Here is a 14,101-nt window from a genome sequence, read left to right on the forward strand (position 1 = left end):
ATTTCAATTATGATACAATCTATGGGAGGACGTACTTTACTGGATGCATTTGATGTTGCTATAAGGGCTGAAAATAGCTTAATACAAGTTGGTAAACTACCTCCTAGGCCTCCAATGCCTTATTCTATGAAAATACAACAGATGGTACCAGCTATTATACCACCATTGACTATAATTCCATCTATGCCTACATTACCAACATTCAATGTGCAGGTCGCAGCAGAAGAACATGCTACTATAGCTCCCATTAGAAGGTTACGAGAGCAGAATCAAGACTTAATTAAGAAAAGTGACAGTATCATGAAAACATTGCAAACTTAGGGGAATGAGATAACGAATTTAAAGAGACAACAAGGTCAATATAATAGGCCAAATCAAGCCTCCTATCAGGAAAGTAGGCAATATAACGAAGCTTCAAGTTCAAACCAGCAAAGACAACCTCAACAACAGAAAAGGAATTATAGTCAAAGAACCAACCAGCCCTACAATTATGCAACTCCTAGCAATTCAAAAGAATTGCTAGTTGTTCCTCAAAACAACTATGCACACAAAGAAGAATGGTGCAATACTTGTAATCCTAGTCATTATTGGTTAGATTGTGCTTATGCACTGGAGTCAAGAAAGCAGGATCTTTTGAAGGAACAATAGATTACAAACCAAGGAGAGGTTCATCCTGAACAAGTGCAACAACAAGTACAACAACAAGGTAATTCTAATGCTACTTTGATGAGTTTTACTGAAGATGAGGCTGTTTTAGTAGCGAATTTTGATTAAAATCAGACTTGGAAGCCTGTATCAATGGGAATAAGGTCAAAAGACCAAGCTGCAAATAATTTATAATAGCAAGCTGATAAATCAAAATAGCAGCAGGCCAATTCTAGTAACACTCAACCAGGACCATCAAGTGCACAAAAAATGTAGTATGTACCAAAAGGATAACAAACTCAAGCACAAAAAGTCAACTTATAGCCATCACAACAACAGAAAGAGCCTGTTGTACCAAAGAATTAGTCAAAGGTTAGTACCCAAAATTTCAATATTGTTGAGCACTTGAAGAAGACTCATGTTCCTATCTCTATGTGGGATGTTTTAGCACTCCCAAGTCAAAAAGACATGTTACAGGAAGCATTACATTCACTCACCCTATCTAATAGTACTTTGACATAGCAAACCCCAACAGTCCTGATAGCTGCAAATGTTAATAATTCACAACAGCTAGCCAAAATAGTCAAGCCACCACCCTTTTACGTTACAATACTAATAGGCAAGTACCTTGTCCATAATTGCATGATAGATTCAGGTGCCACTAGCTCAGTTATGCCAAAGAAGATTGTAGACCAGCTAGGCCTTGAATATGAACCAATTGAAAAGGGGGTAGTGCAGCTGGATAGGATAGCCATTGAGACAATTGGAGTTATAAGGAATATGGATCTGACCTTGCATGCTTGTCCTAGTTTTTTGGTTCCCATGGATATATACATCATTGACCTACCTCCCTATTTTTCCATATGTCTATAACATGATTTTATAGCCAAAATAGGAGGTTATGTGTCTATTGATTGGTCTCATATGCTTTTCCACACTAGGTACAGTACTAAGGTGATGATTCCATTTGAACCTATTGCCAAGGATTGCCTCGAACTTAATGTTGTTGTTGCTAAAAATAATACAGCAACTATTTTATTCGATAAAGAGGAAATTAATGTTGTTTATGAGTCCAAAATGCCCATAGACAATACTCCTGATATATTATTGGATGAATGGGCTGCTATAAATGCTGAAATTTTAGAATCACAGGTTGAAGAACCCAGTCTGGGCAATTACGTTATTCATGAGACTACTAATTTTCTGTCAAATGTCATGAAAACTACGGATTTAAATACAGAACAGTAGAGTAATGAGGTATGGAAATTATTTTTTGATGGTTCACACAGTAAGAGAGGTGCTAGAGGAGGTTGCATGCTGATTTCGCTAGCCAATGAAAGGTATTATGCATCTTTCAGGTTTACTTTTAGCTGTACCAACAATGTTGCTAAATATGAAGCATTGGTAAATGGATTAAAATGGGCTATCAAAAGAGGTATCAGCTACTTACAGGTTTATGGTGATTCTAAACTAATTGTTAATCAAGTTATAAATTCTCATGCTACAAAAAATGATTTATTGAAAAGTTACAAACATGTTATATGGGATTTAATTTAAGGATTTAAAGCTTTTAACCTACAATCTGTCCCTAGAAATTAGAATAAGCATGCTAACAGACTTGTTGCAATTGGTGCACAATATGATATTCCTACTGAAATCAGCAAGAACAAAGGAAATAATCATGTAAAAGTGGTTGTTAGACCTACTGTACCAAACAACGCTAAAAGTTGGCAAGTTTTTGAGTTTGATCAACACATTGTTAATTTTTTGAGAGAAGAAGCTGAGTTTTCTCAACCTAACCATCAGAAATTGTAGGAACAATATGAGGATCAGATTATCCAACTAAGAAAAAACAAGATGCCAAAAGGTTTGGTAAGCTTAGAATCTATTTTTAATACTAATGATCAGTTCAAAAAAGATAAATCCAGCTTGCAGATTAAGGAAGAGCACCATGAAGAAGTAGAAATTGCAAAAGGTAAGAAGCTCAAACTTGGCAAGGTATGTACACATGAAGAACATCAAACTTTTGTGAATTTATGCAATGAATTTAAGGAAATTATTGCATGGAGTTATTCAAATTTAAAAGGGTTTGATCCTAACATTTCTCAACATACCATTGACTTAGAATCGGGTGCAAAATCGATTAGACAAAAACAGAGACCAATTGATCCCAAGCTGGAACCTCTTATGATTTAGGAGCTGAATAAGTTAATACAAAGCAATACTATTTTTCCTATTAAGCATACCTCTTGGGTTTCTAATCTGGTTCTTGTTAGGAAGAAAAATGGAGAAATTAGATTATGTGTTGATTTTCGTGATTTAAACAGGGCTTCATTCAAGGATAGACATCCTTTGCCTTCAATGGAGCAAATCTTGCAAGTTGTTTCAAGTTTAGAACACTTCTCATTTTTGGATGGTTTTTCTGGTTACAACCAAATTTTATTCAAAGAAGAAGACAGATTTAAAATAGCCTTTACCACCAAATGAGGCACTATGGCTTATCAAAAGATGCCATTTGGTTTATCAAACGTCGGTCCAACTTTTTAGAAAGAAATGGATAAAGCTTTTTTGAATTTAATGTACAAGTTTGTGCTGGTTTATCTAGATGATATTACTATTTTTTCAAAGAATGCAGTAGATCACTTTTAGCACTTAAAGGTAATATTTGAGAGATGCAGGGAGTATGGTATATCTTTGAATCCTAAGAAAAGCCTTTTTTCTATTCATGAAGGTAAATTATTAGGATTTATTGTGTCAAAAGAAGGTATTACCATAGAACCGGAAAGAGTAAGTGCAATTATTGCTCTACCACTTCCAGCACATAAGAAAGGATTGCAAAGTTTCCTAGGAAGAACAAATTTTATTCCAAATGTTGCTGAATTATTGATCCCATTAACAGCTATGCTTAAGAAAGGTATCATTTTCAGCTAGACTAAGGAAGGTAAACACAATTTTGAACTGATAAAAGAAGCATTAGCAGCTGCTCCTACATTGTTAAATCTAGATTTCTCTAAGGACTTTATATTATATGCTTATGGTAACATTGATTCTATCACTGCTATGTTAGTACAGTAGAATGATGAAGGTTCTGAACAGCCATTAGCATTTTTTAGCCAAGGGCTTAAAGATTATGAGTTACATTATTCTTTTGTGGAAAAGCATGTTCTTGCTATTATTAGAAGTTTGAAAAAATTCAAGCATATGCTTTCCAATAATAAGATCAAAATAATGGTAGGTCATCATTTTGTTAAAGATTTCTTGCTCAATAAAGATTTGAATACTAAAAGAGTAGGTTGGACTATTAAAGCCATGGAATATGATATTGAAATCAATGTAACCAAGCTAGTTAGAGGTAAGGGATTATGTGAATAGCTAGCTGGAAATGGAATTAATAATTTGAATAATGATAATGATGCTATCCTAACCATGTTAGATAAGGAACATCCTATTGTACATAATATTCAGACTGATTGGGTAGAAGATATGATAATATTCTTGCAAACAGGATGCTGCCATGAAGGTTTGGAGAGATCAAAACAAAGGTATTATAGATTACAAGCTATTCCTTACTGTCTAATGAATGGTATTTTGTTTAAAAGGGATCTACAGGGTGTATTGCTAAGATGCATAAAACTAGATCAAATTGAGCACATTTTGCATCAATTTCATGAAGGACCAGCTGGAGGTCACTTCTCACCAAGAGCCATAGCACTTAAGGTGATGAAGGCAGGCTATTATTGGCCAAGCATATTCAAAGATGCACATCTTTGGGTAAGAAGATGCAAACAATGTGCAATTTTTGTAGGTAAAGACAAGTTATCAGTGATGCCTTTGAAACCTATTCAAGTAGACCAGCCATTCATGAAATGGGGTCGAGACTTCATTGGAATCATTAACCCACCTTCAAATGCAAGTCATAAATGGGTATTGACAACCATAGATTATTTTACAAAATGGACTGAAGCAGTAGCCCTTAAAGATGCAAATGAGACTGTTGTTTTAAATTTTTATGAGGATTTAATTTGCAAATTTGGTGTACCAGATTCAATTATTTCAGATAACACACTTGCTTTTATAGGAAATAAGATTGTTGAATGGGCTGTTAAGAATGATGTGTACCTAAATACTTCATCAAATTACTACCCACAGGGTAATGGGCAAGCTGAATCCACCAACAAGAATCTGATTCGCATTATAAAGAGGCTAATCAAATAACTTCCAAAAGATCAATTGGTATGTCTCCTTACACGTTGTTTTACGGTAAAGAGGTTAGATTACCAGTTTCAGTTGAGTTTCCAGCATTAGATTTTATGCATTAGTTAGATATGATTGATGAAGAGCCTATGATGGTAAGGCCAGCCCAACTCAATGAACTAGAAGAGAAAAGAAAAGATTCTTAACGAACCATTGAGCATCATCAAGCTCAGATGAAGAAGACATTTGACAAAAGGGCATCTCCAAAAGATTTCCAGCTGGGAGACTTAGTACTAAAATGGGATGAATTGAAAAGTAGGCTTGGAAAGCATTCAAAATTTGATGCCATGTGGGCTGGCCCATATATCATAACCAGAACCATGCAACATAATTCTTTCCATCTATCTACACTTGAAGGAGAAGAGTTGAAAATCCTGGTTAATGGGATTCACCTCAAGCAATGCTTTTGAAGTATTTTTTCAGATTATAATAAGTGCTTTGGCACAGTAGAGTAGAGATGTGATTTAATTTCAAATTTCAATAAGTGATGTTCTAGCATGTTTAAATTCAAATTTCAGCATGTTAGTTGTTAGTAATAAAGTTGGAAACTACACCACATTATTATTAATTTTCCATCAGCACATGAGATACATATCATACAAAGAATGGAATGAATTCCAATGCTCTGAATCATACATGCCTCACGAGTTCATGACAGGCTCATGATAACATGATGTAATTCCTAGCCATTCAGCTATAAAGAAATTAGAAAGAACTCAAGAATATTGCTGGTATAGGTCTTTTCAGAATATTTTTCAGAACAACAGTGAGTATACATTCTGGTTTTGAATAATGGTTAACTTGAATGAATATCTTACCCCACAGCAGCAATATGATGTGTTATCCACCATCATACTAGATTGATATACTACTGTGTATAACATAAAATACTGAAAAAGAGAGGGATGGTCACTCCAAGACAGCTAGCATACCACCCTAGTACAATCATGAATAACGCACCACGTTGCTATTATGACACAAGGTACACATTCAAGCTAGTAGTTCAAGTTTTCTAGTAGTTTTTCAATAAATTTTCAGTCAAATCTAAGAGGTGTCATAACAGCCAATAGCTATCAATCTTCACAACACAATACAATTATTATCATAGAAAAGGGATCATAAAGGAAATAAATTTTTCCCTTTACTGTGATACAATTCTATCCTGGTTATCAAAATGAATAGCTACAAGATCCTATGGTAGCTAACAGATTTATTTCAAAAAGTTCAGTGTTCAATTTTTGCAGTAGTTCTTTCAGTTTTTAAGAGTGAGGTGTGTTTATTTCAGCAAGTGTGTTTCAGTTTTCAGAGTTTCAATTTTCAAGTTTTGAGAAGGTTTAGTTTTCTAAGTCCTGAAGATGACTCTATACCCAATGGATTGACAAGACAACTAGTCTGTTACTGTTTAGCAAGCAAACGACCCTGAGAGGTCACCAAAAATGTTACCAATTTAACATGCCTCTTAAATTGTTATGTTTTATATTAAACTGATTATGTTTTATCTGCTAACTAAGTGTGTTTAGCTACTGAGAAATGATAGTATAGAATTAAAAGAATGCAGTGAGAAAAGTATAGGAACCATACAAGTACTAAAATAATATTCAAAGTATTCAAAAAATATTTTTTACAAAGTGTTCATATTTACATTGTATTTGAATACAATGCATTCAGATATTACTAGTGCTCTCAGCTCCTAACATAAATATCTGAATTAAACACATTGTACAAATAGAAAAGTACTAAAAAAGAGATAGAAAGGAGAGGCATCCATTGCCTGAATGGAAAATTGTTTCATTGAACGCTAGAGGGCTGATCTCACATCTCCATTTGGGAGTAAAACCTGCAAAAAATGAGTAAAGAAATGGATCAGTTCATATGAACTGAGCAATGGAAAACTTTCCTATCATCTATACTCTATTGTTTATACAACATGGTTATCCAGATAACTATGCTAAAAGGCAAGAAGGCAAGAACAATCCAAAGAAGATAAAACCTATTTTTTACTAATGAGTTTTTTCCATGTACATATACAAGCATGAAGACTTTAGGCTATAGAAGGATCATGCATAAGTTACATGCATGAAGCCTTTTGGCTGAGTTTGTTTGGGTAAAGATAGAAGATATTGGGGAGGTTGTCGAGGGGGCATACATACATTACAAGTATGAGACCTTCCAGTTAAACCAATGTAGCTAATTGAAGACATTGAGGAGATCATAGAAAGGACGTGCATAAGTTACAAGCATGAAACTTTTTGGTCAAATCAAGGAGCGGCGAAGACCAAAAGATTAGAGGAGATCATGGAAGGGACACACGTACATTACAAGCATGGAACCTTTTGGTTGAATCATGTAGCAGCAAAGGACAAGAGGAGATCATGGAGGAGGCATACATAAATTCAAGTATGGGACCTTCCAATCAAATCATGGAGGATATGTATAGTTTCAAAGTCTGAAGTCAACGGAATCGCAAGTATTTTTTCAGCATGTATCAATAAAGTACAGGTACAATCAATCATAAGGTCGATCAGAATTACCTATCAATGCCAAATCAATAGGAAATTAAAGGAAATCTACTATAGAAAAATATAATGCAGATAAATAGGAGTATTAGAATTCATGCTACATTTTCTTTGTTAATATATGACATATCAGACTACTATGAGCAAAATACAGATTTATGAATTCATGGTATTCATCTTATTCGCATTCTACATGATCATCAAGTAATAATCAGATTTATAGAGGAATGGAACAATAATTAATATTCAGTTGTGACAGTTAAGAAATCAGGTTTTGAATGAGAAAGAAGATAGCATTTAATGCAAATGACATATTCAGGCACAACAACATATGAAAGGAGAGCCACTTTCAGATACACTATAGTAGAAAGATCAGAATGGGACAAATTGTATCAGCAAGTTGAGTTTTACATTAGAGGCCAATCACAAAGAAGAAACAAATTAATCTAATGACATATTTGGTCAAGAACACAAGTTAAAGATAAAACTATGAGGGGAAAAGTCTCATCATACAAGTCTGAGAGTGCAGTATTAAGTTGCATGCAGATTGATGTGCAATGTAACCTGTGTAATTCCTATTTTTGTATGTGTGCCAACTCCAAAGATTATGAAGTTGATTGGAGCTAAGGAGGCAAACCACATTGAATTTTGTAAAATCTGAAAATAAGGCAATGGAGATATTGTACATGCATGAAAAACCTGAGCTTAGGGCCATTAACATCAAGCTGATAGATCCAACATGGATGGAAATAGGGATGAAGATTGATGTTGAAACATTGGTAATAGAATGTAGCAAGATTGCAGATGCAATTGGAAAAGTAATTTTTCTTGAAGAAGATTCACAACAAAAAATCCACAATTGTTCTATTATCCCTGATGATTTTTTTTATTATAGACATGGAATCTTCATAGAAAGGCCGTGTAAAACATTTACATGCAGAAGCATTATTCTTGGTTGTAGAAGAGGATTTTCTTCAAATTTTCTTAAGAGTGAAAGCTATTATTAGTCCTCTAGGAAGTAGGCCCAAGGGAGAAATATGCTATTACAAGGATCATGAGTCTATCTGGTTTAAAGGAAAATGCTTTTCTCCTACTGTCTAGGCCAACACTCCTAGTGAGGAACAAATACATGGCTTAATACCTGCTAAAGATGCAAAAGGAAAGAAAATAGGCACTGAATAGTATACTACTCCAAAAGTAGAAGAAGCATTAAATAGTTACAGGGAGGCATTTATACAAGGGAATCTGAAAGTCACTAAAATTTTGAAGGGACTTGCAGAAGAGTTGCAATTCAAGACAAATACTATTGTGTTCCTATCTGTATTATCAGTTATCACAAAGACATTATTTGCACATGTGAGTGAGGGAAGAAGGCGTGATTGGGTCTTTCCAATGTTTCAAGAGATTAATAAGAATCCAAATAACAATATGATAGGGAGAAGAAAATATTTTTTACAACTATTTCTCCATATACAATGATAAAAGCAAAGCCCATTTCAATTTTTAATAGTCAAGAATAAATTGAAAAGTTGTGTATAATATCAGAATTAATGGCTATGATAATTTCTCTATCAGTCACATGAATATCTCATATTCTAAAGTCTCAGGAAGTACAGAATGAAAAACACAAATATAACTTCTTTCTTGGTTTCAAATCCATATGGGAATTGATATTCACGGTGTTAATTCGGCAAAGGAAGATGCCAGTTATACAAAGCCTTCAGAAGATGCAAATAAATGGGTGTTTTAAATAGCAAAAATAATACTCACCATCAAGCTAAAATGTGCAAAGTTTTTATACGACCAAGATACTTAATGGTTGCAAGAGAATCAAGCCACAATGACTCCAAGAAGAGATACAGTCATGAATACAAAGGGAACTTTAGATCTGGTATGTTAACTAGAGAAAACTTGCCAAGAAATGTACCAGATCTCCATGTTCAGTAGTAGGAACCGTCCAACTAAATGTGATGACCAGTATGGCCAAGAACTCAAATCCAAGCTCCAATAAGCATAATATGGCGTCCATTAGCACATGGCGAATACAAATACGCCCAGCTCTTAAAGTATGGGATCCAAAATTACCTTCGTACAAGAATAATGAGAAGAAGAAAATGAGCACATTCAAAGCCAAACACCCTGCCCAAATGAAAAACATGGAGTGCTCATAAAATATAACAAGAACCAAGTGAATCCGCTGTTACAACAAGTATGGAGTCGAGTCTACAGAAAAAAATGGAATAAATCTTCCCAATCCATAGTCCAAGACCAGTGATCTGAGTATAGAAGCAAGACAAGAAAGAGCCCACAACAAAAGAAGCAAATATGGCACCCAATTATGCAAGATGTTCATGCCTACGGCTAGGGTTTTAAACCCTCTTCTCTTGCTCTATGTGAACGAAAAATGAAGAAGGTGAAAATGATTAAGTCTTCTAACTTTTTCCCGTTCCTAAGTCACCTTAAACTCCATTTAAGAAAATTTCGGATCCATGATATTGGAGGTAGGAGTTAGGCATTTTAAATATATATATATATATATCAAACTCTATTTTTATTTAGTTAAATATGTATATAATGGAAGAAAATCGTAAAAATCATTTTTATACATATTTAACTAATAAAAATTATATTTTATGATTTTCTTTTATTTATATTAATATTAATATGTTTTAAAATTAAAAAATAACATGTTAATTATAAACATATTAATATTAATATAAATAAAAGTATTAAAAAATAAATAATTTCCTTTATAATATTAATTTAATATTAAACATGTTTATAGAAAATGAAAATAATAATAATGATAAACACATTTATATTAAATTAATATAATAAAAAAGAGCTTTAATTGTAAAGTTAATATGTCAAGTGGTCATAATTATAAGACCATTGATTTTATTAATTAATTAAAGGAAAAATATGAGAGTTTTAAATGTTTTAATACCTAAATGCAAGGAGAGGAAGTAGGAAGGCTAATTTGGAGGGATATTTTTAGAAGGAACATTCAGTTAACAGGGGGGTATTATGAGGCCAGGTTCAGTTCCAGTTACACATGCAGGTTTGTGAGTTATTTGATGATATTTTTAGCATCCTATGGGGAAGTTGAGATTAGTTATGCATACAGTTCAGATTAAGGGCTTATTTTATGCATATATTGCATAATTTCAAGCATTTTCACATGTTATTTTTGTGGGTTATTTAGTGTATCCCAGTTTGAGCTTTTTGTGCATGATTTTGGAGAGTTGGGGGCAGTTTTGAGTTATCTATCAGTTGGGTAGGTTTTTGAGTGCAATTTTCAGAAGCCCCATCATAGTTTTCATCATTTTTTGGTGATTTTTCCTAGGCATGACTTTGGAATCCGAGTTGGGGTTGTTTTTCTATATATTGTACTTCGACCTCATTATGGAGACCTTCTTTCGGATTTAGATTTTTTGTAGATTGCAGATTTTGAGTTGATTGTAAGGGCATTTGTGACAAAGATTTTTTTAGCATTGATTATAAAGATACATCAGTTCCTTATCATAGATTCTTGTGCAATTTTTTGTATTCCTTGCTTTAATGTTGTGTTAGCCTTCATTATAGTTACATTCCTAGTTGCATATTTGAATCGTGATACATGTGATTGCAGGTCTATGTTTGTGATTATTGTTTTCTTACAGAAAATTGGTGAGACTTAGGTATCCCTTTCAAAGCAGGAGATCCCAATCCTTATATATAAACACTTTTGTGATTACGTGATTGTCTGATATTGTGAATCAATTATCTTTTTCATAATTTGTGCTGAAGTAATCAAAATTACATTAATAACCATTGGTGTATCACCTCACTTAGATTAGTTTTAATCATTCATCTTTTCATTTCTTACCCTTATCTCGAGGACAATTTAGGATTAGGTGATCACAACTTAGGATCCGGCCTAGCTTTCGAAGATTCTTCTCTCAGTTTAGGACAACCCACCACCCGTGAGAGTTTCCACTATTTCACATGATAGCTTGATTCTACATCTCACTAAAGGCACAAATCCTTATTGACAACATGTACAACATCAAATAAAAATTTCTTTTAGTATTTGACAAGACTTCTATCCATAGAATTATGTTTTGATATGTCATTCTAATTAATTAAATGTACTTCTTCATTGTCTTAATACAAAAGTTTTCCAATTATTTGCCAGTTAGCTAACTGTGGGATGGCTTTAATGGGTTAATTTTGATGGTAGGGAAGGGGTTACTCATGCAATCACTTATATTTTTACCTTTATGTGAGAGTGAGAGTGAAGCTAAGCAAGTGGGAGTGAAGCTACACATGCAGCTCAAAAGATCACAGTCTTTAATGCCATACCTAATCCAATAACTTTAATATATATAACTCAGGTTAGTTCAAGAAGTTGGGTCTCACTTTTGGCCAAAAAGTGGAAGTGTTTTTCCTATTTTTGAAATATTTTTTCAATTGATGCCAAAATTTGAGGCATTTAGAGATTAAATATAAAAAACTTCAGAAATAAAAATTGTAGTGCTTGGGATCTTCTTTTTGAATATGTAATTTATTTGTATACCCATATGATAGATTATTTGTTTGCTATGGATCTTTCAAAACCACTTTTTCAAAATACCTATTTTGGGACCATACCATGCTCATGTACGGACACCATAATTTGACATAACTAAATGAATTTTTGTCAATCCTTTTAAATAGAGTTACTTGACACACCAAAGATTGATGAGAATGTTTTTCTTGAATTTTTTAATGAATTTTTTTATAATAATTTTTAATTGACGATTAAGCTAATTTCTAAAACGCCTCATGTACAGATGCCATAATTTAATTTTCTTTAAGTTTTTTTAACTTTAAAAGAATTTTAGGAGGATTGATGACATGTAAATTAATTTACAAAATATGAAAAATTAAAAAAGTTATTTAAGTTTTAGTGAATGTCACTATTTAACATTTAAGAGATGCTTTTGATTAATAAATAATGGAAAAATAGAAAATGAACTCATAACACTATAAAATTTACATTTTTGAAATCATAACAGTAAGATTTATAATGGGTTTTTGTTTCATTAAAAAAATTCAATGGGGATGACCATATAAAAATTACAATAATCCCTAAAATTGTTGATTAAATACCTTAGAAAAAATTGGTTCATGAAGGCATGGTTTGGTGGGACCAAGCTATGCCATGCCTTTCCCCAAGGTAAAACTTGAAGAAAATTCATGGCTATTCCAAATTCCTGCCTGTCAACTAGAATTGGGCGCCCGATTTGTAATTCAAAAATTGGGTGCCCAATTTGATTTTAATCATTAACAAAAACGGGCACCCAATCATTCAAAAATTGGGTACCCGATTGTTTAGCTGATTTTGATCTACCCATTGGGCCCCAAAAGATGCCCCATAGACCACTTTTCAATGATTGCAATGATTAAATAATAGTTTCAATCTGCAATAGCAAATTTTGTAATAGTTACTTTATTTTCTTGTCTTCTTCTACAATTTACAAGCTGTTGATTCGAATTCAAAACTGGTGCAAACATGGGATCAAAACAACAAACAAAGAAGAAATTAAAAGTTCTGGCAAATGAGGAGATTACAAAAAATAAAGAACATGAAGCACAACATCAACAAGAGAGAAGAAACAGAATTAGAGAATTGAGAAATGTTTCAAAAGAGAAAGACATTGAGGATACCACAATGGATGAAGAGGCTAAAGAAGAGAACCCATTACAAGGAGATTTAGGTGCACATTCTAATCAAACATTCAATATAGATGTGTCTCCAAACTCTTGAGTTTTTTATCATGATGAAATTGGTGATTTTTTAGAAGAAGGTTATGATTTAAATGATTTAGATTTTCTTCATGAGAATAGATTATCAAATGATCATGCACAACAAACTCCAATGGAAATGCATGCCCTAAAAGAAATACCAAGCAAATTTGAAAATGAGATTCAAATCCCAAATAACAGTGAAAATGAAATGCCAATTGAAAATAATAGTTGTATGAATGTAGACATAGAAACACCAATTACTGAACAAGCATGTCAGAATGATGCTAAAGTGCCTAAACATAACTTTCATTTTCCTAATGATGTGCTAGATAATCTTGAGGGATTAGTTTTATGGAGACAAATTAGGACATGTGCTAATAGATTATATAGACATTTTTTACAATAAAAAAATTGGGTTTCAATGTCAATTGATGTTGCAACTAATTAAAATATTTAAAATATGAAAAGTAATGAAAAGGTTAGGAATGTATGGCAAACTCAAGAATAAAAATGAGTCTTTAAAACAAGTTGTATCCACTATTGCTAGTGCCTTTGATGTTATCTAAAATAAAAGTCACTCTAAAGATAAGAATATAACACGATGAGCAATAATAACAGCTTTAATTAACAAATCAAACAACTGACAAAATATTGATTAGCAACATAAGTGGATATCTTAATGTGAATCATAAGACTCTAGAAAGAGTTGTAAAGGGAAGGGTTAACTTTGAATGTGATCCAACAAATATTTTGTGGACTTCTAGTGGTAGACTCTCGAGATGTGATATGAAATTTACTAGTGAAGTCAAAAGTTTGGTTGAAAAATTTTGGCATGATAATACAAGAGTATCACCCAATTCAAGAGATGTTCTTAAATTGAGAGTTGGGTCAAAAATATGTGATCCACATCCTAA

This window comes from Cupressus sempervirens, chromosome 11 (assembly GCF_028749045.1).
Source record: "Cupressus sempervirens isolate cs-2001-9-10 chromosome 11, ASM2874904v1, whole genome shotgun sequence".
Taxonomy (NCBI): Eukaryota; Viridiplantae; Streptophyta; class Pinopsida; order Cupressales; family Cupressaceae; genus Cupressus; species Cupressus sempervirens.